The sequence below is a fragment of the Dama dama genome, chromosome 21 (genome assembly GCF_033118175.1).
Source record: "Dama dama isolate Ldn47 chromosome 21, ASM3311817v1, whole genome shotgun sequence".
In the NCBI taxonomy this organism is placed as follows: Eukaryota; Metazoa; Chordata; class Mammalia; order Artiodactyla; family Cervidae; genus Dama; species Dama dama.
The window spans coordinates 3,734,022-3,757,085 of NC_083701.1; the positions used below are offsets into that span (position 1 = coordinate 3,734,022).

At 57.4% G+C, this 23,064-nt stretch overlaps 1 protein-coding gene across 1 annotated transcript in view; it reads left to right on the forward strand.

Annotated features, from left to right (window-relative positions):
• The first annotated feature begins 7,586 nt into the window (after window positions 1–7,586).
• SLC45A4 (solute carrier family 45 member 4) overlaps window positions 7,587–23,064 on the forward strand; it is a 63,213-nt gene continuing 47,735 nt past the window's right edge. Inside the window, 2 exon segments of the mRNA XM_061123108.1 lie at window positions 7,587–7,637; window positions 17,046–17,192. The gene's annotated coding sequence lies outside the window, so the exon portion shown is untranslated.

Sequence of the window (23,064 nt, forward strand, 5' to 3'; positions counted from 1 at the left end):
CCCTGCGTTTCACCTCTGGGCTCACAGAGATGGGGTTTCTCCCAGGGTCACGCAGGGAAGTGGCAGAGGGGGGACGCCTGCCCCTGTGCGCCCCGCTCTGGAGGCTGCCAGCCAGCACCCCAAGAACCCAGCCTGGCTCAGAGCAGGTGCTCAGAAATATGTGGTGATAAATGAGCACGCTAATTGAGATCCTGGGACTCTGTAAACGAGTTTGTTTTTAAAACTGTTTGTTGCTTAAAAAAACAAAGGCGAGAGGAGGCATCCAGTAAGTACGTCCAGCTGGCGCTCGTTTGTCTCAGGCGAGAACTCCTCGCCTCCTTCCCTAAAGAGAGCTGGCGAGGCAGGCAAGGGGCCGGGCGCACAGTAGGCCCTCAATTAATGAGCAGCCTCATTGTCTCAATCACAGTAAAATCTGAGCCATGCCAAGCCACGCAGTTCCGTGCACACCAGCTCCCTTCCTGGCCCAGCCCCTGGAAAGTGCTTCTCAGGTGGAGACGCTGCTCACTCGCACTAATGGACACTGGCTCATTCATTTCTCATAACAGCCCCGGCAGGCAGGAACTGCCACTTTTACCTCCTGGTAGCTAAGGATACCCAGGTCCGGGGGGGCTGAGGTGACCTGCCTGAGGTCAGATAGCTGGTCAGCAGCACGACCAGGGTTTCAGCTCAGGCTGACTGGCTGACTCCCAGGTGTGCTCCTGACTGTCGCCTTCTCCAGGTAAGGTATGAAAATGTTTCTGTTCATTTGGGTCCGACTCTTTGCGACCCCATGGACTGTAGCCACCAGGCTCCTCTGTCCATGGGATTTCCCAGGCAAGAATACTGCAGTGGGTTACTGTTTCCTTCTTCAGGGGATCGTCCTGACCCAGGGATCAAACTCTCATCTCTTGTGTCTCCTGCACTGGCAGATGGATTCTTCACCATTAACGCCACCTGGGAAGTCCCTCTCTAGGTAAGGTCCCCTCCATTTCACACACTCAGGCTCATTTACAATGAGGTCAAAATTCAATCCCAGGTCCTGTGACCCTCTGAGCCTGTCTCCCTATCACCCCTCCACTTCCCAAACCCTGACCTGCCCCCAAACCTTGCCCTGCCCTCTACCTCTCCCAGACCTGCGCTCCCCTCCTAGCACCAGGATCAGGGATGCTAAACATCACAGAGGGGAGTTCCCTGGCTGTCCAACGGTTAGAACTCCACGCTTCCACTGCCAAGGGTGCAGGTTCAATCCCTGGTTGGGAAACTAAGATCTTGCAAGTTTCATGGCATGGCTAAAAGAAAAGGGGTCACATGGGCCCCATGCCCTCTGCTGCGGGTGCCCGGAACCAAGTGGGGTCCCAAGATCAAGAGGAACACTCCTGCCCTGTATAGGCCTGTGACTGTGGGAAACACAGAGTGGTGGGTCCAGTCCTCAGCAAGTGCCCTGTCAAGGTTGGCTCATGTTGTTTCAGGGGTCTGTGGACACCCCCTCCCCAGAGTCTCGGCATGGGCCCTAATTTAAAAATTCTTTTTCTCTGTCTTCTCTGTCACCCTCTCCATCCAAACATGTCTGCAGCCCTACTGTGTGCAGGCTCTGGGATGAATCAGTGAACCTTGCCTGGTACCCATCCCTTGGCCAGGGCTCACAGACCACCAGAGAGGCAGACAGTTGAGAATGATTGGTGAAGGGGCAGAGTGCCTCAGAGCTCATGGGAAGGAGGCACTCATTCCTCCAAGGCAGGACATGTAGGAAGGCTTCCCGGAGGAGGTGGTTCCAAGCAAACCTCCAAATGGTCATGGTTAAAGTTTTCCAGTTCTTAGGCCCTGGGGTTCCACGGATGAGAGGGGCATAGCCCTGTTCCAAGAGTCGCTGGGTGAGCAGGGGAGAAGGCAAGGTTGCACAGGCAGCACTGGAGACGCTGTCAGGTCCTGGGCTCCCCGCAGGTGTCCTTGCAGGTCAACGTGCTTACAAATGAGGACACAGGGCTGGCTCCATCACTTGTGTAAGAACACACGGAGTGGCAGCCGAGCAGGTAAGCAGGCCTGGGGCTCTTCTGAGCACAGGGCCTTTGCAACCCTCCAGTGGCACACCTGTGATAGGTAGGTGCCCACGCACATCCTGATCTAGAGCCAGGCCAGCGGAGTCCAGGCCAAGAGGGCTGCCCACGTGTCCTGCTCTGTCCTCACAGGACTGAGGTCCACTCATTCAAGAGGGGGGCGCAGAAATCGGGTGGGTGGGATCCCCGTCGGCCCCGTTCCCAGGTCACCCTGGGGAGCTGGATGCTGTGGCCATGGGCTGTAGACACACCTCCCAGCCCGTCTTGGGCAGCTTGGGTGGCTACTGCAAGATGACACACTGGCGGGCTTCCGCAGCAGACACCTGTCTCCCCCAGGTCTGGATGCTGGGGTCTGAGACGAGGGGCCAGCATGGCGGGTTCTGGGGACCCTGCCCCTGGCTGTGCCCTCACACCACCTTCCTTGCTGCATGCACGCGGCGAGGACAGGGGCCAGCTCTTCCGTGTCTTCTCACAAGGGCACTAGTCCCACAAGGAGGGCTCTACCCCGTGACCGTACGAGTTCTTTTCAACGTTTATTTATCTGGGGGCTTCCCTCATGGCTCAGTAGTAAAGAATCCACCTGCCAATGCAGGAGACACGGGTTCAATTCCCGATCCGGGAAGATTCCATGTGCCAGAGCAGCTACACCCATGCGCCACAACTATTGAAACTGCCATCTAGAGCCTGGGGAGCCACAATTCCTGAGTCCACACGCTGCAACCACTGAAGCTCATGTGCCCTAGAGCCTGCGCTCTGCAACAAGAGAAGCCCCTGCAATGAGAAGCCCGAGAACCGCAACTAGAGAGTAGCCCTGCTCGCCACAACTGGAGGAAAGCACTCACAGCAACAAAGACCCAACATGGCCAAAAACAAAATACTTATTTCTAAAAAAATGTATTTGGCTGCGCTGGGGCTTTGTTGCAGAGTACGGGATCTTTAGTTGCAGCATGTGGGCTCTAGTTCTCTGCCCAGGGATGGAACCCCCTGCCCTGGGAGTGGGGAGTCCCAGCCACTGGACCACCAAGGAAGTCTTACTCCCCGTGACCCATCTTCAAATATCATCCCGCTGAGGGTAGGGCTTCAAGATGAATTTTGAAGGGACACAAACACGCAGTCCACAACACCTTACTTGATGGTGGCTCCCGGATGAGGCCCGGCTGGTTAGGCTAGAACGGAGTGCAGAGTGGCCCTGCCCCTGGCCCTCACGCACATGTGTGCACAGGTACACATGTACGCAGGCATACTCACACATGCAGAGTGTTGGGCCCGTGCACACTGGGGGCCATGCTTTTCCTTAACTTTGCTCTCTGTCTAATCTCTCTGTGGAGTTCCGGATTGCAGAGGCGAGTGCGTTTATTTACTCTTGTGGAGACAGTCATGGAGACTCTAGGTCAGGGCCCGTGCTGCGCTCCGTGGCTGCAGCACTGGTAAGGTGCTATCATCGCTATCAGTCCATTGCGGGCCGTGCTTAGGGGCTTGGTCGCGTCCGACTCTGTGTGGCCCTAAGGACCGTAGCCCATCAGGCTCCTCTGTCCATGGGGTTTTCCAGGCAAGAATACTGGAGTGGCTTGCCATGCTCTCCTCCAGGGGATCTTCCTGGCCCAGGGATCGAACCTGTGTCTCTTAGGTCTCCTGCATTGGCAGGTGGGTTCTTTACCACTAGCGCCACCTGGGACTATCTCACAAATTTTGTACCCATCCTGCAGTGGATGGTCATCTGTGTTTTCCATTCCATCATGGGATCCTTAAGGATAGAGAGTACATCTTGCTGCCAGCTCTGGTCCTAGCACCTGGCATGTTACATGGCACATGGCGGGCACTCAGTAATTACTTGCTGAATGAATGAAAATAAAGAAGATTCAGTAAATACCAGCATTTAGGGAATAATTAAACAAACTTATTAAATCCTTAGGCTGTTCTTCTTACTGTATCGAGTTTCTGTTTTTTTGGCCATGGCACACGGCATGTGGGATCTTAGTTCCCTGACTGGTGAGCATAACTATGCCCCTTGCAGTGGAATTGTGGAGTCTTAACCATAGGATCTCCAGGGAAGTTCAAGTCTTTTTAAAGAAGCATTATTTGGAATTCCCTGGTGGCCTGGTGGTTAAGAATTCTTTTGTCAATGCAAGAGACAGGGGTTTGATCGCTGGTCTGGAAAGATCCCACATGCCGTGGGGCAACTAAGCCCATGCTCCCCGACTACTGGGCCTGAGCTTGGGAGCCCATGTTCCACAGCAAGAGAAACCACCACAATGAGAAGCCCTTGAAAGGCAACTGGAAATTAGCCCCTACTCATCACAGCTTGAGAAAAGCCTGCACAGTGATGATGACCTATTCTGTGTTAATCGCTCAGTTGTGTACGATTCTTCGCGACCCCATGGACTGTAGCCCACCAGGCTCCTTGGTCCATAGAATTCTCCAGGCAAGAATACTGGAGTGGGTTGCCATTTCCTTCTCCAAAGACCTACTGTAGCCAAAATTAAATAAATAAATAGCATTATTGAATCCTCAAGATGACTTGTGAGTTGGGTATTGTCAGAAGTCTCATTTACAGATGAGGACTGACAGGTGAAATAAGGTGCCTGTGCAGCTGGCACACAGGACATGCAGCTGGAGCTGCTTCTGCCTCCATCCTCTGACCATAGGAGCCAAAACCCAACAGGGAAGGATAGACAGACAGTGATGAGCACCCTCAATGTGGCAGGGGCAACTTTGGGTTCTTACTACAAACACGCCAGATATTCTTATAAACTCTTCATTGAAGCATCACATGCACACTGAAGAGTTCACACATGATGAATGCGCAGCTGGAGAAAATTCTATAAACTGAATACATCCATGTAACCAGCACCCAGATCAGGAAACAGAACCTCATCAGCTCCCCAGATATTCCCTCTGTGTCCCAGCTCTGGCACTGCCCCCTCCAAGATTAACCACTATCCTGACTTTTACCACCATTTTTACATTTCTACTGATTTATCCACATAGAATTCTATAAGCTTTAGGGTCTGTGTTTTTATTTCCTTCTCAAAGTCATATGTAAGTGTGGCTCAGCAGTAAAGAATCTGCCTGCCAATATAGGAGATTCGGGTTTGATCCCTGGGTTAGGAAGATCCCCTGGAGTAGGAAATGGCAACACACTCCCTTAAAATAAAAAAAAAAAGAAAAAAATATCATGTGTGAGAGTCACCCATATTGTTGTCTATGGTTACAGATTATTCATTGTCATTGCATTGTATGAATATGTTGCAATTCATACATCCATTCTATGATTGATAGGCATTTGGGTAATTTCCACTTTCTGTTTATTACAAACAGTGCTCCTATGCACAAAAACAGGATCACAGAAAGTATGCATCAAGGAGGTCACAGGTTTGACATAGAATCCAGTACTTCTAAACAGATTCCCAAGGTGGCTGCACCAATTTGCATCCCTATCAAGTAGGGTTATGAGAGTTCCAGTTGCTCCACTTCCCCACCAACACTTAATATTGTCAGATTTCTCCATATTTACTGCTCTGTAGGCTGTGTTGTACACTTTATTTCTCAGTCCTTTCAGCAACCCCATGAGAAGGATTTTGTGATCTCTACATTACAGATGAGGACACCCAGGCTCTGAGAGGTGAAGTAATTTCTCCAGTGCCACTTAAACCCTGGCACTGGCGCAGGGCTGTCTGACCTCAGCTCATTATATCATCCGTTTCTCTGTTTATCAAGCTGCCTCCTCCGACCTTGTCCCCAGGGGTTCCCAGAAATCCCATCCTAGGGACTATAGCCACTCTGCTTCTTGGGTGATAGCGGACCGGTGCCCCTGGCGTGGGTCGGGTTTCGAGTAGGAGGCCCCCTGGTCCGGGTCCTCCAGCTCTCCAGGGCTGGAAAGGCTGGAAAGGGCAGGGGGTGGGGAGCTGGGGGCACACTTAGCGTGGGAGGTGGGACTGGTATGGGGCAAAGGAGAAGGCCCAGGGCGAGGGAGGGAAAACCGAAGGGAGGGTTTTGCTGTCGCACCTGGCGGAGGAGCCCACCTCACCCGTCAGGCCGGGGGATGGAGGGAGAGTGGGATGGGAGGAGGCTGTCTGCGGAGGGACCAGGCTGGTGGCGGGACGCGAGGCTCTTAGGACCCTCTTACAGGAGGTGTTAGCGGAGAGGCAGGACCAGGGTGAACCCGGGAGGGGAGAGGGTGGCAGGTTCTCTCTCCCGCGGCTACCGAGGGGCACCTCCGCGGCCAGAGTCTGGGGTCACGGCTCCCGGTTAGGGTCTGCGCTCAAGTCTGGAGAAGCTGGGCTGGGGGCGAACTGCAGACCCTCGCCGGAGGCCAGAGGCGGGATGCGGCCGGGGCGGGGCCGGTCCGGGGGCGGGGCCGGTCCGGGGCGGGGCCTCGGTCCGGGGCGGGACGGGGGCGGTGGGTGGGGCACGCGGAGACCAATAGGCGCACGTGGCTCGGGCCCCGCCCCGCCCCCCGCGGCGGCTGCTGCATAGTCATGAGCTCGGGCCGGCGCTGCGTCAGCGGAAGCGGCGCTCGGCGGCTGTTTCCGACCTGATAAAGCGGCGTTGTCTCCGCGCGCTGGCCGCATCCTCGCAAGCGCTCCGTTCGCGCCGGCGTCTCTCGCTGACTGACCGCCCGGCCGGCCAGCTGAGGAGCAGCCGCCGCCGGGCCCTGCCGCCGCCGCCGCCCCCGGAGCGCCGCGCCCCCGCCGTCCCCGCCCGGCCCGGCCCGGCCGCCCCGCCGCGCCGCCGCCCCGCGGCCCCGGCCGGAGGAGACAGGTGAGCGGTCGGCCCGCTGCCCTGACCCCGCCGCACCTGGGCGCCCGGCACCTGCCGCTGCCCACCCCCACTAGGCCCCCGCGCGGCCCCGGCCTCGAGCTCCGGGGCCGGCTCCCGGCCCGCTCCGGCATCCCTTCCCCGGAGAGGAGGCCCCCCACGCCACGGCCGAGAGCCTGCTCCCGCCCGCACGGACGCTCCGGGCTTGGGCCCCTTCCCTTCTCCGCCCGGGGTGCACCTGCCCGGCCCCGTCTCCGTCCCCCGCCCCCAGCCTCCTGGAGCATCTCGGGCCCCTCCCCGCGGGGTGCGCCTTCCCCTGGACCCTGCCCCGGCCGCAGTCCTCGGCATCCCCCACCCCCGTCTTCTCGGGTTACTCTACCCGCAGGCAGCCTGGCGCCTCGGCCCTCTCGGTCCCGACCCTGCCCCGCGCACTCGGCCTGACACCGCCAACTTCTGAGAGTTCAGCCTCTGTCCCCTCTGCCTGAAACGCTCCTGTCCCCGCACACGCCTGCCCTCAGCGGCCTCACAGGGCGGCCACACTCGGGGCTGCCCCTGTGTTTTGTCTCTCTTACCTGCACCGTCCTCTGGTCTGCCCCTTTGAAGACACCTCCAGTTCCGCAACTAAGCTGTGCCTGGGGAAGAGGGGTCAATGCCTCGGTGCACCCGGGTCCAGCAGCGCCTGCCCTGCAGAAGTCCCTGCACGTTTGTCTGCATCTCTGTACCGCTCTCCCTTTCCCTTGCCGGCTGGCCTCCCAGAGCTCTTGAACTTAACCCGTTCCTCCCCAGGGTGTGTTGCTCTTGACTGGGCTGCGGGGGAACACCTTCCAGAGGGCTTTTTCAGAGGAGGTATGTCAAAAAGGGAGGGGTGGTGGTTTGAAGAAAGCACAGCCTTCTGGTTAATCATTCATAGTGATTCTGGGGGGTGAGGATACACACTTGATCTTCTAGGGAGTGTGAGATTTTTTTTTTCCTTTGGGAATGGGGCCATTGAGCCATCCAACCCCATCGGTTACCTCAGCTGACTCCAGCCAAAAGGAGCCTGGTAGCTCCTGGTTTTGGGGGCATCTCCTAGCCTGAGGCCTGGGAAGGGAGGAGGGTTTAGGAGATGAGTGATTGAAGCCATCGTTGTGGGGTCAAATGATTGTCATAATTGAAGCCTGCTTCTTCTGGGAAAAGCCAAGTCAATCTTCCCAGCGTTCTGTGAGTGTGCTCTGCACTTCAGTGGTCCCCACTTCTCCCATCAGCAATGGACAGGTAGGGTAAGGGGGAGTCTTTCAGCTCTTCTATTTTGCGCCTGTAGTAGGAGAAAAAGGAAGACGATAAAAAGCTGGAGGATTGGTGTATTACCCTGATGTGGTGTATTAAATGACAGGGCATCCAAAAGAGTGACCCTAGCCATTTAAAAATGAGTACTTTCCTCAGTTTTCTGGTGGATCTGAATTATGTACTCAAAGAAACAGTAAGAGTTTATTGAGTGCTCAAGAGGTTTTGCAGAATCCACTTGAAGGTGAGGAGGGGCAGCGGCTGTGGCCTGGAGCTGTGTAGGCCCCAGGTGGGAAGATCCTTGCGGCTGCAGAATGCTGGGACTTCTGGGGTGGCGGGGAGGGAGGAGTCAGTTGTCTTAAAAATCTGGAATTTCAGTCCCGATTGTTCAGGCTAATTGATAAATCATGAGCAGCAGCTGTAAAGGAAAGTAGGGGCTAGTTTGAGACACGTTTGAAATGCATTTGAGGCCCTGAGTGGAGGGTGCGTGTGGCCTGGATGGTCCCCCCACCCCCACCCCGTTCCGCCCCACCCCCACCCCCCGCGCCGGGAGGCTGCCCCAGGGCTCCGGGCCTGTGAGAGTGGGCCTGCTTCCCTGGCTGAGATGCGTGCTGCAGCCTCGGCCCGCGTTGCAGCGGGAAAGCAGAACAGAGATTGGACTGGGCGATCTCCAAGGTGCCTGGCAGTTTTTTTAACATCCTGGGGCTCTTCCCTGCCCTCAGCTCTGCTTGCTGGAGGTCGGGCAGGGGCGGGAGGAGCCTGGCACCGGGACCCTGGCCTCTCGGAGCCGGGAGAGTCCGCCCTGCAGGTCTGCGGGGGAGGAGGGGCTGCGGCAACGGCCGCTTGCTCCCCCATCCCCAGTGGAGGAGAGCACACACAGGCATTTTCGCCGGCGTTCAGGCTGCTTGGTGTTGGACTGGTTTGATCCATGTTGTCAGAGGGACGGTCGGGAGGAGAGTGGACGGCCTCGCTGGGGTCGGGCTTTGCTGGCGTGTCCTGAACGCGGTGCCCGTAGGTTCCTGCCCCTAGCCTGCACCCTCTTGGCCTCTCCTGCTCGTCCTGTGGGGCCCAGCAGCCCAGCCCTGTGTAGCCGGCAGGAGTGGTTCGTGACTAACAGCCTGTCGGCCTGGCACGGAGTGAGGGTGACTGGTGAGCACGGTAGGTGGCAGACAACCCCAAATTACAGTGCCCTCCCTGGGAACACCCCTGGCAGAGCCCTGTCTGTAATTTGTGGAGCCAGAACACGCTGGAAGCCGAGTCCCCGCTGAGGACGGGCCAGGGTGCTGCTCCTCGCTCGCTTCCTCTGGTTTCCCAGATTTTCTTTTTTTTAAATCACAACATAATTCCGCTGATGAAGAGACACTCAGTGAAACCCCATTAGGAGGGTTGTCTTCATCTCCAAGCCAGGAAACCTGAGAGATTTTAGCTCTGTGGAGTGGGAATCTGACCAGAGGGGGAAAGCCTCCCAGAGGAAGAGCGACTGTAGAGAAAGGAGGTGGGAGGGGACCCCCGGGCAGGGGCACCCAGGCCGAGGCCAGCCCCACCGCCCCTCCCCCACCCCTGCCCGCACAAGGTCCCCTTGTGTAGATTAGCTTATTTATCCCACCAAAATCAATGAACAAGGATCTTTTTAACGTGGAAGTTCCAAAATGTGCTTCGAGTGGCTTTTTTTTTTTTAAGAGTATTAAATGCTAACCCTTTGTGAAGTAAGGCACTTCCAGCTAACTAGGAGATTGTGGACATTTGAACGTGTGTGCAAAGGAAGCTTCCCTGCCTGCATTCAGACCAGCCTACACGGCCGTCATTTTCAACCCACTGCCACTTAGGTGGTGGTGACCCTGGAAACGTTCACTGGGGGCCTCGTAGTGTTTGTGAAGCTGCTGCTTCGGCAAGTGACTTTCAGAGGAGGCATTTTAAGAAGATTAAGAGCCGCAGGCTTGCCGGGCGGCAGCATGATTCCTGCTGTTTTAGGGCACCGACAGTGTCCCCCTCACACCCGGGTCGGCAGCAGCACCGGGACACGGCCCGGACACTCAACACGGATGTGACGCCCAGAAGCGCGGGCGGTGGTTTGCCTGGGTCCTCTGTTGAGCTCGCTCATCTTGGGGTAAGCACGCTGCTGCTGCTAGAGATGATGGGAACGGAAACAGGTCCTCAGGGTTGGAGGGAAGGGCTCTGAGTTCTCATCTGCTAGTTCGGAACCTCAAGTGAAGACAGGTCACCAGAGCCCATAGCTGGGCCTGCAGGGAGCCCCCAAACGAGGGTGTGTGCTGTGCCAGGCATTTTGCCCCCAGGTGCAGGGTTGAGGTGCTGGCTCTCCTAAAGTGGGATCCCCCCACAGCTAGAGGGTTTGCAGAGCCTTTTCAAGTTACTGAGCAAGGCTGCCTTGGCCTCACTCCCCCACTCTGCTGGCCCTGAGCCCAGGTGAGGAAGGCTTTGTTCCACCTGGGCCGTTGTTGTTTGCATCCTCCCAAACCTGTTGCAGGATTTCGCTGGCAGTGAGGGAAGCCGCATTCCTGAACCAGTGCCCGAGAGGCTCTTTATTGTGCTGCCTTCAAAAAGTACCTTCCAGCCTGGGATTCTGTGTCAGCTGGTTTGCAGTTTTTGGAGTTTCCTGGAGGGTCTCTCCTGGGGTTTCACCCTTGAATCCTGGAGCTCATTGAATTGGTTGGTGACCAAATTCTTCCCATTGGAAAGAAAGGAAGGTCTTAAGTGCAAAATCCATAGCAGACCCTTAGATAAAGAGGGATTGGAAGAGAGTGGATTCTGGTCCAGATGTCGTGGTTGATGAGATTTTACATACAGATCTTCCTGCACAGTTTTAGACAAACAACATTTTAATCACCATTTTAGGAAAATGCATTTATCCGAAAGCGGAGATGAATTTTGGTTTGGAAAGAGGAGTGTTTTTCCATCAGTTATTTTTGGGAGAGGGGTTTGGGGGATGAACTTGGGATGTGGACGTGGGGGGTGGCGAGGGGGGCACCAGCTGAGGGGCTGGAAGGCAGCCCTCTCATCACTGTGATCACTTGTTAAGTTAGGGCTGCTTCAGAGTGACCATCCCTTAAAGCAGAGGTCTTCAGACTTTCTTGCCCCTGTTCTGTGAAATAACAAAAACTATGGGCACATTTTTAAGTTGCCATCTTGAGTTTTTTATTTAAAATAACTAAACACTCTCATGATCTGATAGCTCACCCTCACCCTGTGTGAAAAGGAGCAAGCTGTTGTTAACAGTTTTAACACATGTGTCTTCTTTTCTTCCTCCTCTTGTATGTCTGCCCCATCTTTCCTTGTGGAATTTTAATGTCACGCACTTTTATACTTGAAAGCCTTTTATTGATCATTCTTCACACTTCTCTGTCACCAGAGTATACCTAAACTGCAGTTTAAAACATTTCTGTGATCATGAAGCTGTGTTAATCCAGAGGAAATTTTTGAAAAGTATTTATTTATTTATGGCTGCATCTGCACACAGGCTCGGTGCTCTTTCTTTATGGTTGTGTTGAACATGCCCAGCAGTTGTGGCACATGGGCCCAGTATGCCTCACGGCATGTGGGATCTTAGTTCCCTGACTTGGGATTGAACTCACACCCCCCCCACACCAGGAGGTGGATCCACAACCACCAGGCAGGTCCCCCAGGAGAGATTTTTATCACTGTAAATATCAGTACAAAATTGATCACAGAAGCAGAAATGTATTGTTGGTCTTGATAATTACTTGATAACTACACATAGGCAGAATGTGTCTTAAAGAGCTGGCTGGGTCCCTTTAAATCACCTCTATTAAAGGAATTATCCCCCTGTCCCTGATGCCAGCACCCCCACTCCCAACAGGGACTGAGGAAGGGAGAGTGTGAAGGTGACCTTGTTGAGGGGGAGGGGGCTTAAACTTGACCACTGTCACAGACAGGATAACGCCGAGGATCTGTGAACTCAGAGTCTCCCACGCCCGAGAACCCCAAAGGAGCTTGGCGTTTGCACGTTTGCTCACGGCTGTAGAGTGCTGTTCTGTGGCCGGCCTGGGGGATGGAGCGGCAGGCTGCTGTTAGATGGTGCCTTCTGTGCCCCTCTGCGTGTGCTGGGATATTTGACTGCATGTTTCCTAGATGGACTGTGTTAAAGGGCACAAGACGGTGCAGCTCATAAACGAGTGTGTTTTGGTTAGTGGCAATGCATTTTTATTCGGTTGGGTTAAAATGCAAGCCTATGGACTAGTGCTGTGAGTTAAAGAGGTTTTTGTTCCCCCTGCGGGAATCCATCAGCCTACTCTGCAAGTCTCCCTTCTCGGGCCCAGTGAGAGTGTCAGCAGGGAGGAGAGTGTGCCGCTGCTGGTCGCCAGGGCAAGGGCCCCGGGGCTGGGGGTGCAGAGGGGCCCAGCAGGTTGGGGTTTGGGAAGCAGGGCCTCTCCCTAGGAAGCGGGTGGTGCTGGCGTCAGTTTCCAGACCTTCCTCAGAGCCGCTAGAAGTCCGGGCTGGCCTTCTCCTAGGTAAGCCGGAGATGCCCTCGAAACGTGAACATGTACTGTGTTTAGCCTTTAAAACCCAGCTGATATTAGATATGACAGCAAGTTTAGTAATTCAGCAGATTGCTCTGCCTTCCCTCCCTGACCAGAACAGGCTTTGGCTGGAGGCTGTGGAATGTTGTGTTGTGGGCAGTCTGTGACATAGGGGAGTTTCCAAGTGACCAGGGGGCCCCGCTGCTGGTGCTTATGCTGGGCATGAAGGCTGGCTGCTCTCCCAGCTCTGCGGACCCTGCTCATGTGGGTCAGCCTGCCGTCCTCCCGTCTCGTGTCCTCAGGTCCAGCCATTAGCAATCCGCTTAGGAATGCTTCACCTTGAACGTGGGCAACATGTGTCCTCGGACTGTGAGGCAGAGCCTTGGTTTCTAAAGATAAGGGAAGGTAGGCGCGAGGCCACAGCCCCATCCAGGGGTCCTGGAGTGTGTCCCAGTGGTGAGGCGGTGGGCCAGGCCGTGCCGCCTCCCCCGCCCCGTGGGGACCCCTGTGCCCAGATCCACGTTCACATCTTCTTGGCCTTTTGGACCCGGTACTAAAGGATTAGGGCCCCTGCCACAGGGGATTAGAGAGAGGCCTGGGCTACTCATGGGAAACCAGGGTGTCCAGGTGACCCCACACCGAGGGGTTCGGCATGCCCGTCCTGCTCGGGGAGCTGGGGTGCTGGTGTCACCGTTGGGGTCCTCATGTCACTTACAGTAAAAGCCGGCGGCTGGAAGCCTTGCCTTCACAGCCTGCACGCCACCCTCTGCCGGAGGGAGCCGGGCCTTCCAGGGCATCCGGCGCTGCCCCCCCCCCGCCCCCCTTCCGAGCAGCCGTCGCAGTCAGCTGTGACTCGGTGCAGGGCAGGGTTGTGGGGTTGAGGCCGGCATGTTCTTGGATTTGCCGGCATGGGGCTCAGCAAGCCTTGTGGGACAGGGCAGCTGAGAGAAGGCTCAGTGCTGTTTAAAACACGTCGAGCTGGCTCATCCTCAAATTATTCAGACGTTGAAAGTGTTCTTAATTCAGAAGAGGGTTAATCGGGAGGGGCCCTGTGCCGCCTTCTGCAGCAGAGGCATGATACTGCCCGGTCCTGGTCCAGCCCCGGCCGGGTGGCCTTGACCCAGAAGCCGCCCACCACTCGGAGCTCCAGCCCCTGTGTTAGGACCTGGGGAGCATGATGTGGGCACTTTGCAGGCCCTGAGGGCTGGGTCCTCCTGGGAGGAGCACTCAGCTCCTCCTCTAACCATGCGGCCAGGGCTGTGCTATGTGTAACAGAGAGGAGAAGGGGGCACACACAGAGAGGTCAAGCAACTTATCCCAAGCCACACAGTAAGTGGCCAAGCCCGCGAGCTCACCTTAGACCTCACCGATGAGGGTGCGGGGCCTGAGGTCTTGGGTCTCCTGCATGGCCATGAGCCCTGGGGGTGCGGGGTGCAGGGTGCCTCCACCCATATGAATATACGTGTTTCTGGAAGTCTGGGGAACATGACTTTGGCTCTCCTGTGCTGTGACAGTGTGTGGAAAACATCAGTACATTTTCACAGGGTGAAATGCTTGTCGCTCACCAAATGCAGGTGAGAGTGGGGACCGTTCTCCCAATGGGTGAACAGTGGTGGTGACACCGATGCTGTGAACAGAAGAGGAGGCAGGAGCGGCGTGGGGGCGGGTGGGCAGGCTGCCGCCGGCCAGGTCTCAGAGACAGCTGACTCTCAGTCCTCGGTTAGTCCCCGGCCGTAGGTGCCGCCTCTGCAGAGAGGCTGTGTGCAGATAAGAGCCCGTGGAAGGCGGCAGTTTGTGGTTGTAAAGGTCAGATAGGCCTTTGGTTCCGCCTTGAGCAGCAGGGAGCGCCTGGAGCCTGGAGCGCAGGCTGTGCTTTCTGGCTGGTTTCCACACGGTTTGGGGAGAGTTTACCAGTTTTAACATGGATTTCCTCGTGGCCCCTTAGAACCTGTCCATCTGGGGATTATTCCTGCCCGCCCAGCTCAGCCTGGGCTTGGAGCCCTCTAGCAGATGTGGCCTGGGGTCTCAGGCCTGCCCCGTGGCAGGCCGGCTCCATGAGAGAGGGCTGGAGCACTGCTCCTACCACCCTGCCAACCCCGCTTGCTATTGGCAGAAGTCCTCTGTGCTCTTGACTTAAATGACCTGGGCAGGGGCAGCTGTAAGACCACCAGGTGGATTGTCTGGGGGGGAACCCGGATCCTCAGCGAGGCCATCACGTGAGCTAAGCCTAGGGGGCTGTCCTTAGTAGTCCTGATGCACGGGGGTCACTGGGTGGCACCCATGTGCCCAGGGATCGCCCATCCTCTCTGAGTGTTTGTGGGTGCTCACAGCCCCTGGGAGGGCCCCGGGCGTCTTTATCAGGCGCCTGTGTGTGGGGACCGTGGGCAGGTTCTGTGCGAGGTGCCGCCTAGATTCCGAGGTAACTTCTGAATTTGCCAACCACTCTGCACAGGAGGGTGGTGTCCCCACTTTATGGATGAGGAAACAGGCCCAGAGAGCTTAAGGAGTCCATGTGGAGTTCTGTCTCCTAGCTGAGTGCCTCTGCTGGAAAGCGTACTAGGGACCGTGGGAAATGCAAAAGCAGTTCTCGTCTGTGCAGAGGTGAAAGCTGAAGAAGGGTACACAGACGAGGGCCGCAGTGCTGGCCAAGCGCTCCAGGTCGTTGTCACCTTCACCTGAGCCTGTTCAGGGAGGACTTCTTGGAAGTGGAGGCCCTCACAGCTGGCTTAGGAAGAAAAGGAGCCGACTGTCCAGGCGGGAGGACGCCGCCGTGGCTGTGCATGGTGGAGGTGGGGTGGGCCTCCAGCTGAGCCCATCTTAATCAGGGACGACCGCCCAGGTTGCCACAGAGACGTGCTGGGGGAGGAGGCTCCGCCAAGCCTGGACGGCGCGGCCAGGAGGGGCCAGGGGACAGGGCGTGATGTGCTGCTGGCCAGCGTGGCGTCCTTGGACTTCTCCGGTCCTCTCAGCCACGGAGAGACGTGCTGTGCCGTGCCCACCGCGGCTGGGCCCGTGGAGAGGAGCTGCTTTCAGCCGGTGTGCAGCGAGGCATCTGGACTGGGCATGGAGTGCCCGAGCCCCCTGCCCACCCAGCCGCTCTCCTGGCCTGGCTTCCCAGCTGCCCTCCTCAGGGTCCCTGCGTGCTCCCACTGTGGTGGGCATCCCTTCCCCTCCCCCGCCCAGGCAGCTCGGGAGACCGGGCTCAAGTTGAGGCTGCTCGGTGGGTCCTGCCCTGTCCCCCGCGTCCTCCCCTGTGTCCCCGAGGGAAGGTGCTGCTCTCGACCTATCTCTGCCCTGGATCCCGTCACGCGGCTGCAGGTCGGTGACTGGGCGGGGCTCCATCAGGCCCGGCCCTGGCTCAGAGCCCGGCCGCTTACACTCACAGCTTCTGATAACATTTCAACTTAAAACAGCCTTTGAGTGGCTAGCCTCATTTTTCACACGAGAAGTCCTTCTATTTAGGGACCGGCCATGGCTCCCCTAACTGAAAACCCCAAGCTCCCAGTTCAGCACAGCCTGGTGAGGGAGGGTCATGGGTGTGACCAGCTCGTTCCCCGACTGGCTGACATGAGGGGGCACGGTGGTGTCCCGGGTTACCCTTATCATCCTGAGGCTCCGGGAGGGCTGGAGCTGTGTGCTCATGGGCTTAGGGAGTTAACGTCCTCCGTTTGGTGGGGGGTTTTCACATCTGAGAACAGCTCAACACCTCAGGAGATGTGATCAGGTACTGTTCCCCCGGCTCTTCAGAGAGGAACTGGAGCAGAGGCTGTGGGGGCTGCTGTCCGGGAAGGCCCCTGAGTCCGGCTGGGCCAGCCCCACTGGATGGAGTGTGGGTCGTCACCGCAAGCCATGGCTGTCTGCATGACGGACGTTCTCACCGGGTGCACTAGTGCTGATGCGTGCCTTCACTGGAGAAGCCCCCCTGGGGCTCCATGGGTCCTGACTGGGGCCAGCAGGGCCCCTGTGTCCTGCCCACCTGTCAGGCAGAGCCTGCCCCCCATCCCCCAGCTGCCCCCGGAGACGGGTCCTTCACAACTGGCTCCCAAGGGAGCTGCCCGCATGCTGGGCCCAGGCTGGCAAGGGCTGTGATGGTGGGCAAAGGCAGGCAGGTAATGGTAGCTTTGTAGTGGGTGTTTGGGACCTTTGTCCAGTGACCCCCGAGCGGGCTGCTCACCTGTGTTTCTCAAGGGCAGATGCAGGCTGTGCCTTTTGGCCTGGTGGAATGCCTTACCGCGGTAGGGTGCAGGGGGAGGCCCAGGGTGCTGGCGCATGGGCCCAGGGTCCTCCTGGTCAGAGTTTGACCTGGCTGAGTCTTATTTTTACCAGTCTGGTCTTAAGCCCAAAACCAGGATTTTTTCAACCTTTTTTTCAAACCATTCTTTTTCTTTCTTTTTTTTTGTTTTGCACATTTCCACCCCAGGAAGATCTTGTCTGGATTCACATTCTTTTTTTTTTTTATTGCAAGTCTTTGACGCATGCAATATTCCTTTCCCAGCATAACTGCCCTCTCCTGACACCCCTGGAAGTTAAGCCCCGAGGGAACACACGAGGCCGGCTGCCGTGACACCTTTGCAGTTCCATCTCATACTCTGTAGAGTGAGCACCGTGTGTTTTTTCCGTCTTGTAGATGCGATACCAGTAGGTGAGTTGCTCTCTTACGTTAAACAGGGTTTGCACGTTCGGTTTACGTGGAGTTGCCGTTAGGCTCCGTTTTCCTCACGCCTGGGAGCCCAGAGCCCGGTTCTGATGTCTCAGGGACACTCCGGGTCCTGAGGGCATGCGGACGACCCGGATTTGCCTACACTTCCTGCTTACCGTCTTGCTTCCGAGAGTCAGTTTCAAGGCTGATGGGTTTTGTCTTGATGTGATGATCAGTTGACCAAGCATTTCAGAGTCCCTCCTTCATACTCGTGTGGGAGTCGCAGGGCTTGCCAGCTTCGATGCCCTGGGTGATGGCAGGTGGGTGGTCTGGCTGCATCCGGCTCATCCTGCTGGTGGTGGGGAGCAGGTAGCACCCACAGGCAGAGCCAGGGGAGTTAGGTCCATATGGGGGGCAGGCGGGGCTCAGGGACACAGCAGTGGGAGTGACAGCCCACCCAGGGCCTGGCCGCCACTGAGAGCCTTCCACTCATGGGCCCGGGGCACCGGGAGGAGCAGTGAGGAGGCCACGTGAGGCGAAGAGTCTGTTGGAGATGGGGTGGCCTTCCACGGAGGGGCCTGGTCAAGTGTGGGCGCCTGCCTATGGGACCAGCTTCCTGCCGCCTGCTGTCTGAGTGGGAGCTGACAGCCGTGGGTTTACGGTGGCTTGGGTTCTGGGCCGCGTCCTGAGCAGCCCAGGTCGAGTGGGGTTGGGGCTTCAGGCCCCTCGTGCACAGGCCACATCCTCCTTCCCCAGGGCTGCAGGCGGGCTCCGTTCCTTATCTGCAGGGCAGCCTTGGAACAACTTGAGGGCAATTTGAGCCCCATGATACGTGTGTGCCGGGGCTGATGCATGTTCTCTGGGGTGATGTGTGTGTGCCGGGGCTGATGTGTGTGCTCTGGGGAGATGTGTGTGTGCCGGGGCTGATGTGTGTGCTCTGGGCTGGTGTGTGTGTGCCGGGGCTGATGTGTGTGCTCTGGGCTGATGCGTGTGCTCTGGACTGGTGTGTGTGTGCCGGGGCTGATGCGTGTGCTCTGGGCTGATGCGTTTGTGCCAGGGCTGATGCGTTTGTGCCAGGGCTGATGCGTGTGCTCTGAGCTGGTGTGTGTGTGCCGGGGCTGATGCGTGTGCTCTGGGCTGGTGTGTGTGTGCCGGGGCTGATGCATGTGCTCTGGGCTGATGAGTTTGTGCCGGGGCTGATGCGTGTGCTCTGGGCTGGTGTGTGTGTGCCGGGGCTGATGTGTGTGCTCTGGGCTGGTGTGTGTGTGCCGGGGCTGATGCGTGTGCTCTGGGCTGGTGTGTGTGTGCGCCGGGGCTGATGCGTGTGCTCTGGGCTGATGTGTGTGCGCCGGGGCTGATGCGTGTGTGCCGGGGCTGATGCGTGTGCTCTGGGCTGGTGTGTGTGCGCGCTGGGGCTGATGCGTGTGCTCTGGGCTGATGCGTGTGTGCCGGGGCTGATGCGTGTGCTCTGGCTGATGTGTGTGCTCTGGGGTGATGCATGTGTGCCAGGGCTGATGCGTGTGCTCTGGGCTGATGCGTGTGTGCCGGGGCTGATGCGTGTGCTCTGGGGAGATGTGTGTGTGCCGGGGCTGATGTGTGTGCTCTGGGCTGATGCGTGTGCTCTGGACTGGTGTGTGTGCTCTGGGCTGATGCGTGTGCTCTGGACTGGTGTGTGTGTGCCGGGGCTGATGCGTGTGCTCTGGGCTGGTGTGTGTGTGCGCCGGGGCTGATGCGTGTGCTCTGGGCTGATGTGTGTGCTCTGGGGTGATGCATGTGTGCCAGGGCTGATGCGTGTGCTCTGGGCTGATGCGTGTGTGCCGGGGCTGATGCGTGTGCTCTGGGGAGATGTGTGTGTGCCGGGGCTGATGTGTGTGCTCTGGGCTGATGCGTGTGCTCTGGACTGGTGTGTGTGCTCTGGGCTGATGCGTGTGTGCCGGGGCTGATGCGTGTGCTCTGGCTGATGTGTGTGCTCTGGGGTGATGCATGTGTGCCAGGGCTGATGCGTGTGCTCTGGGCTGATGCGTGTGTGCCGGGGCTGATGCGTGTGCTCTGGGGAGATGTGTGTGTGCCGGGGCTGATGTGTGTGCTCTGGGCTGATGCGTGTGCTCTGGACTGGTGTGTGTGCTCTGGGCTGATGCGTGTGCTCTGGACTGGTGTGTGTGTGCCGGGGCTGATGCGTGTGCTCTGGGCTGGTGTGTGTGTGCGCCGGGGCTGATGCGTGTGCTCTGGGCTGATGTGTGTGCGCCGGGGCTGATGCGTGTGCTCTGGGCTGATGTGTGTGCGCCGGGGCTGATGCGTGTGTGCCGGGGCTGATGCGTGTGCTCTCGGCTGGTGTGTGTGCGCGCTGGGGCTGATGCGTGTGCTCTGGGCTGATGCGTGTGTGCCGGGGCTGATGCGTGTGCTCTGGGCTGGTGTGTGTGTGCCGGGGCTGATGCATGTGCTCTGGGCTGATGAGTTTGTGCCGGGGCTGATGCGTGTGCTCTGGGCTGGTGTGTGTGTGCCGGGGCTGATGCGTGTGCTCTGGGCTGGTGTGTGTGTGCCGGGGCTGATGCGTGTGCTCTGGGCTGGTGTGTGTGCGCGCTGGGGCTGATGCGTGTGCTCTGGGCTGATGCGTGTGTGCCGGGGCTGATGCGTGTGCTCTGGCTGATGTGTGTGCTCTGGGGTGATGCATGTGTGCCAGGGCTGATGCGTGTGCTCTGGGCTGATGCGTGTGTGCCGGGGCTGATGCGTGTGCTCTGGGGAGATGTGTGTGTGCCGGGGCTGATGTGTGTGCTCTGGGCTGATGCGTGTGCTCTGGACTGGTGTGTGTGCTCTGGGCTGATGCGTGTGCTCTGGACTGGTGTGTGTGTGCCGGGGCTGATGCGTGTGCTCTGGGCTGGTGTGTGTGTGCGCCGGGGCTGATGCGTGTGCTCTGGGCTGATGTGTGTGCGCCGGGGCTGATGCGTGTGTGCCGGGGCTGATGCGTGTGCTCTGGGCTGGTGTGTGTGCGCGCTGGGGCTGATGCGTGTGCTCTGGGCTGATGCGTGTGCTCTGGGCTGATGCGTGTGTGCCGGGGCTGATGCGTGTGCGCTGGCGGTGCGGTGAGAGGCTGGATGAGGGAAGAAAACCTGGCCTGGGTCGGCTCTGAACTGGGGGTGCAGCGCCTGGCAGACGGCCTGGAGCCGGGTGTGGAAGGAAGAGCCAGACTGTGTCTGAGGGAGACGGCAATGCCCAGACTCCTCGTTTGAAGTCGGCGTACAGATCAGATTAGAGTGTTATCTGGAGTACGGCTTGTGTTTGGTTATGAAACGTGAGACCCGTGTTTTGCTGACCTGTTTTTTTCTCACTCATCCCTCCCCAGCTCTGTCTGTCCTGGGTTACTTTTCTAAATGAATGAGCTAATACAACATACAGAAGGTTCAAAACAAGCTCATTATCACCCTGGCGAGCCAAGTAAATAACATTTACTCAGGACTCCTCTATAGACGTCAGGGCTCACCAGGCTGACTTTATTGCATTTGACAGAATGACGGTTGTTTTACTCACAGTGGTTTGTACTTTTGTCTGTTCGTTTAGGATCAGCTCCAGAAAGTGTGGTTTGATCTTTCTGCTGTCACCATGTTTGTTTCATAAAACCCCCAGCTCCGCAACAATCAGGGCTGCCCTTGTTGGTTTCTGTTTCATCTGCCTTTTTTGTTTGTTTGCGCCTAAATTGCTCAACTACATTCTAAAGGAAATTACAAAAGGAGGGACTGACCTTAAAAAGCTATGAGAAGATGATGTAACGGCCACATCACGGCAACAATGCCCCTCACCGGCTGAGTGACCGTGTGTGCGCCCTGCTCCCTGTCCCCCAGCCAGGGTGGCTCTCTACCCAGTCGGGCCATGGATCCTCTGAGACTGCTGAAAGGTATGAACTTCCTTCTCACAAAAATGTGGAGACACCGTCTTAGGTGTGCGTTACGGGGTACTTAGGGCTCTCCTGGCACCCCTAGGGTGTGGGCCAAAAGTCCCTGTCTGGAGACAGGTCACGGACCCGCCAGGTGGGCTCCCTGCTCCGTCTCCTGGAGCATCTAGCTCTGGCCTTGGCTGGAGACCAGCCCCTAGGTGATGGCTGGCGGTGTTTTCTAGCTGCCATGATGGGGAAGAGCAGCGACTGCCCAGCAGACTCAGGCGTCCATCCCGGGCCCTGGAGAGCCTGGAAGCTGTGGGCACAGCCCCTGCCGGGGATGCTGTCATGCCTGTGACGTTAGGATGCTCCAGTTCACTTTGTGGGGAATGTAGGGTAGTTAAAATTAGCAGCGAGAGCCTCCGAGAGTCAAGGTTGTCCAAGAGCGTTGAGCAGTGTCACATTGAGGTCAGGCTCGGGGTGGCGGGTGGAATTCCCAGCCAAGCCGCAGTGGAAGCATCAGGCCTTCAGCTGCAGCTCGCAGGGGCCCTGGTGTCAGCTCTGAGAGGGTCTTAAGAGGGGCACCGGGTTAGATTTCTGACTGTACCGCCCCTGATGTGGTTACCCCAGAGCCAGATGTGTCACGGCCTGGGGAGTGGGCCCCCTGCACCTGCAGGCTCCCCATGCATGGATCCCGAGGGCAGCTGCATTGTGCGGTTTCATAGTATAAAGGACTCGAGGCCCTCTGGGGAGTCCCAGGCAGAACAGTACACTCTGTCTTTTGTGTGTGTGTATTAAACAATGTGTGTAACATTGTTTTTCTAACTGCATAGTATAACATACTATAGCACACATAATCACACGTATGTAATGTGTATGACGGTCTACTACTATCGTAACATGTATTTTATTTCAAGTTCCTTGAGGGGGTGTCCCGGGTTCTAGTTGCCCCACCAGCTCCTTTTCATTGATGACATGAGGGACACGGTGTTTCTTAGGACCGTAACATAGGGTCTGAAGCTACAGTGCCAGGCATCCGCTGGGCCCGCTTGGCTGGCTCCTGATTCAGAGGAGTCGGGGGTGGCCTCCTCCTCTGAGTCTGTTTGCTTCACAGAACAGGAGGGCCTGGGGTGTTCTCCAGCCTTCCCCATGGGCTTCCTCCAGACCCCCTCTACAGAGGGACCCCGCTGGTCTCTGGCAGGCGGCCACTTAGTTCCTCTCGAGACAGGCCATGTGATCCTTTCCAGCCCATCTCCTCTCAGCTGGGAAAACCTGGAGTCCCCCATGCTTATAGCACCACCTCTTCATACTCTTCAGATGAAGAGCACACAGCCGTCCCTGATAATTCTCAGCAATCTGTTACCCCGTCTGCAGCCCTAAAGATTAGAATCCCGTCCTCACAGGAAGCCGCAAGTCAAATCACGTCTTTGTGACTTTATGCCCCACTCTCATGCTTGTCTGCCCTGTGTGAAAGGTGAAATAGAGGTTGTTTTGAACTAAAGACTTTTGATCTGGCCAGGTTTCCATTTCCGCCTGGAAAGGAACCAGCCTGGCCCCTGCTTGGCCCTCACCTCCCACCCACCCACCCCGTGAGCCACAGGTCTCCGCGACCGCTTGACCCCTGAGTTTGGGGGAGGGTTCCCACGAAAAAGCAAGACCAGAACAGGGCTCTGGCCTCTCCCCTCCAGTTCCCGCTGGTTTTCCCAGCCCAGCAGCGACACTGTTGACAGGCTCACGACAGCGCTAGGACGCAGCATCGCCGGCTGGGCTGCTCTCTGTCCCCCTGAGGGCCAAGCAGTCACCATCCTGCAGCTTCTGGGCAAGCAACCTAGTGCCTCAGTTTTCCCATCTGCAAACTGGGGCTAAGAACGTCGTTCACCGCATTGGACTGTTGCAAGGATAGAGCGAGCTCGCGCACACAAAGCTCTGTGGACAGTAGTTGGCACCTAGGAGGTCCGCTCAGAGTTTCAGCTGCCATGACGCACCCACATGAAGCATGAGGATGCA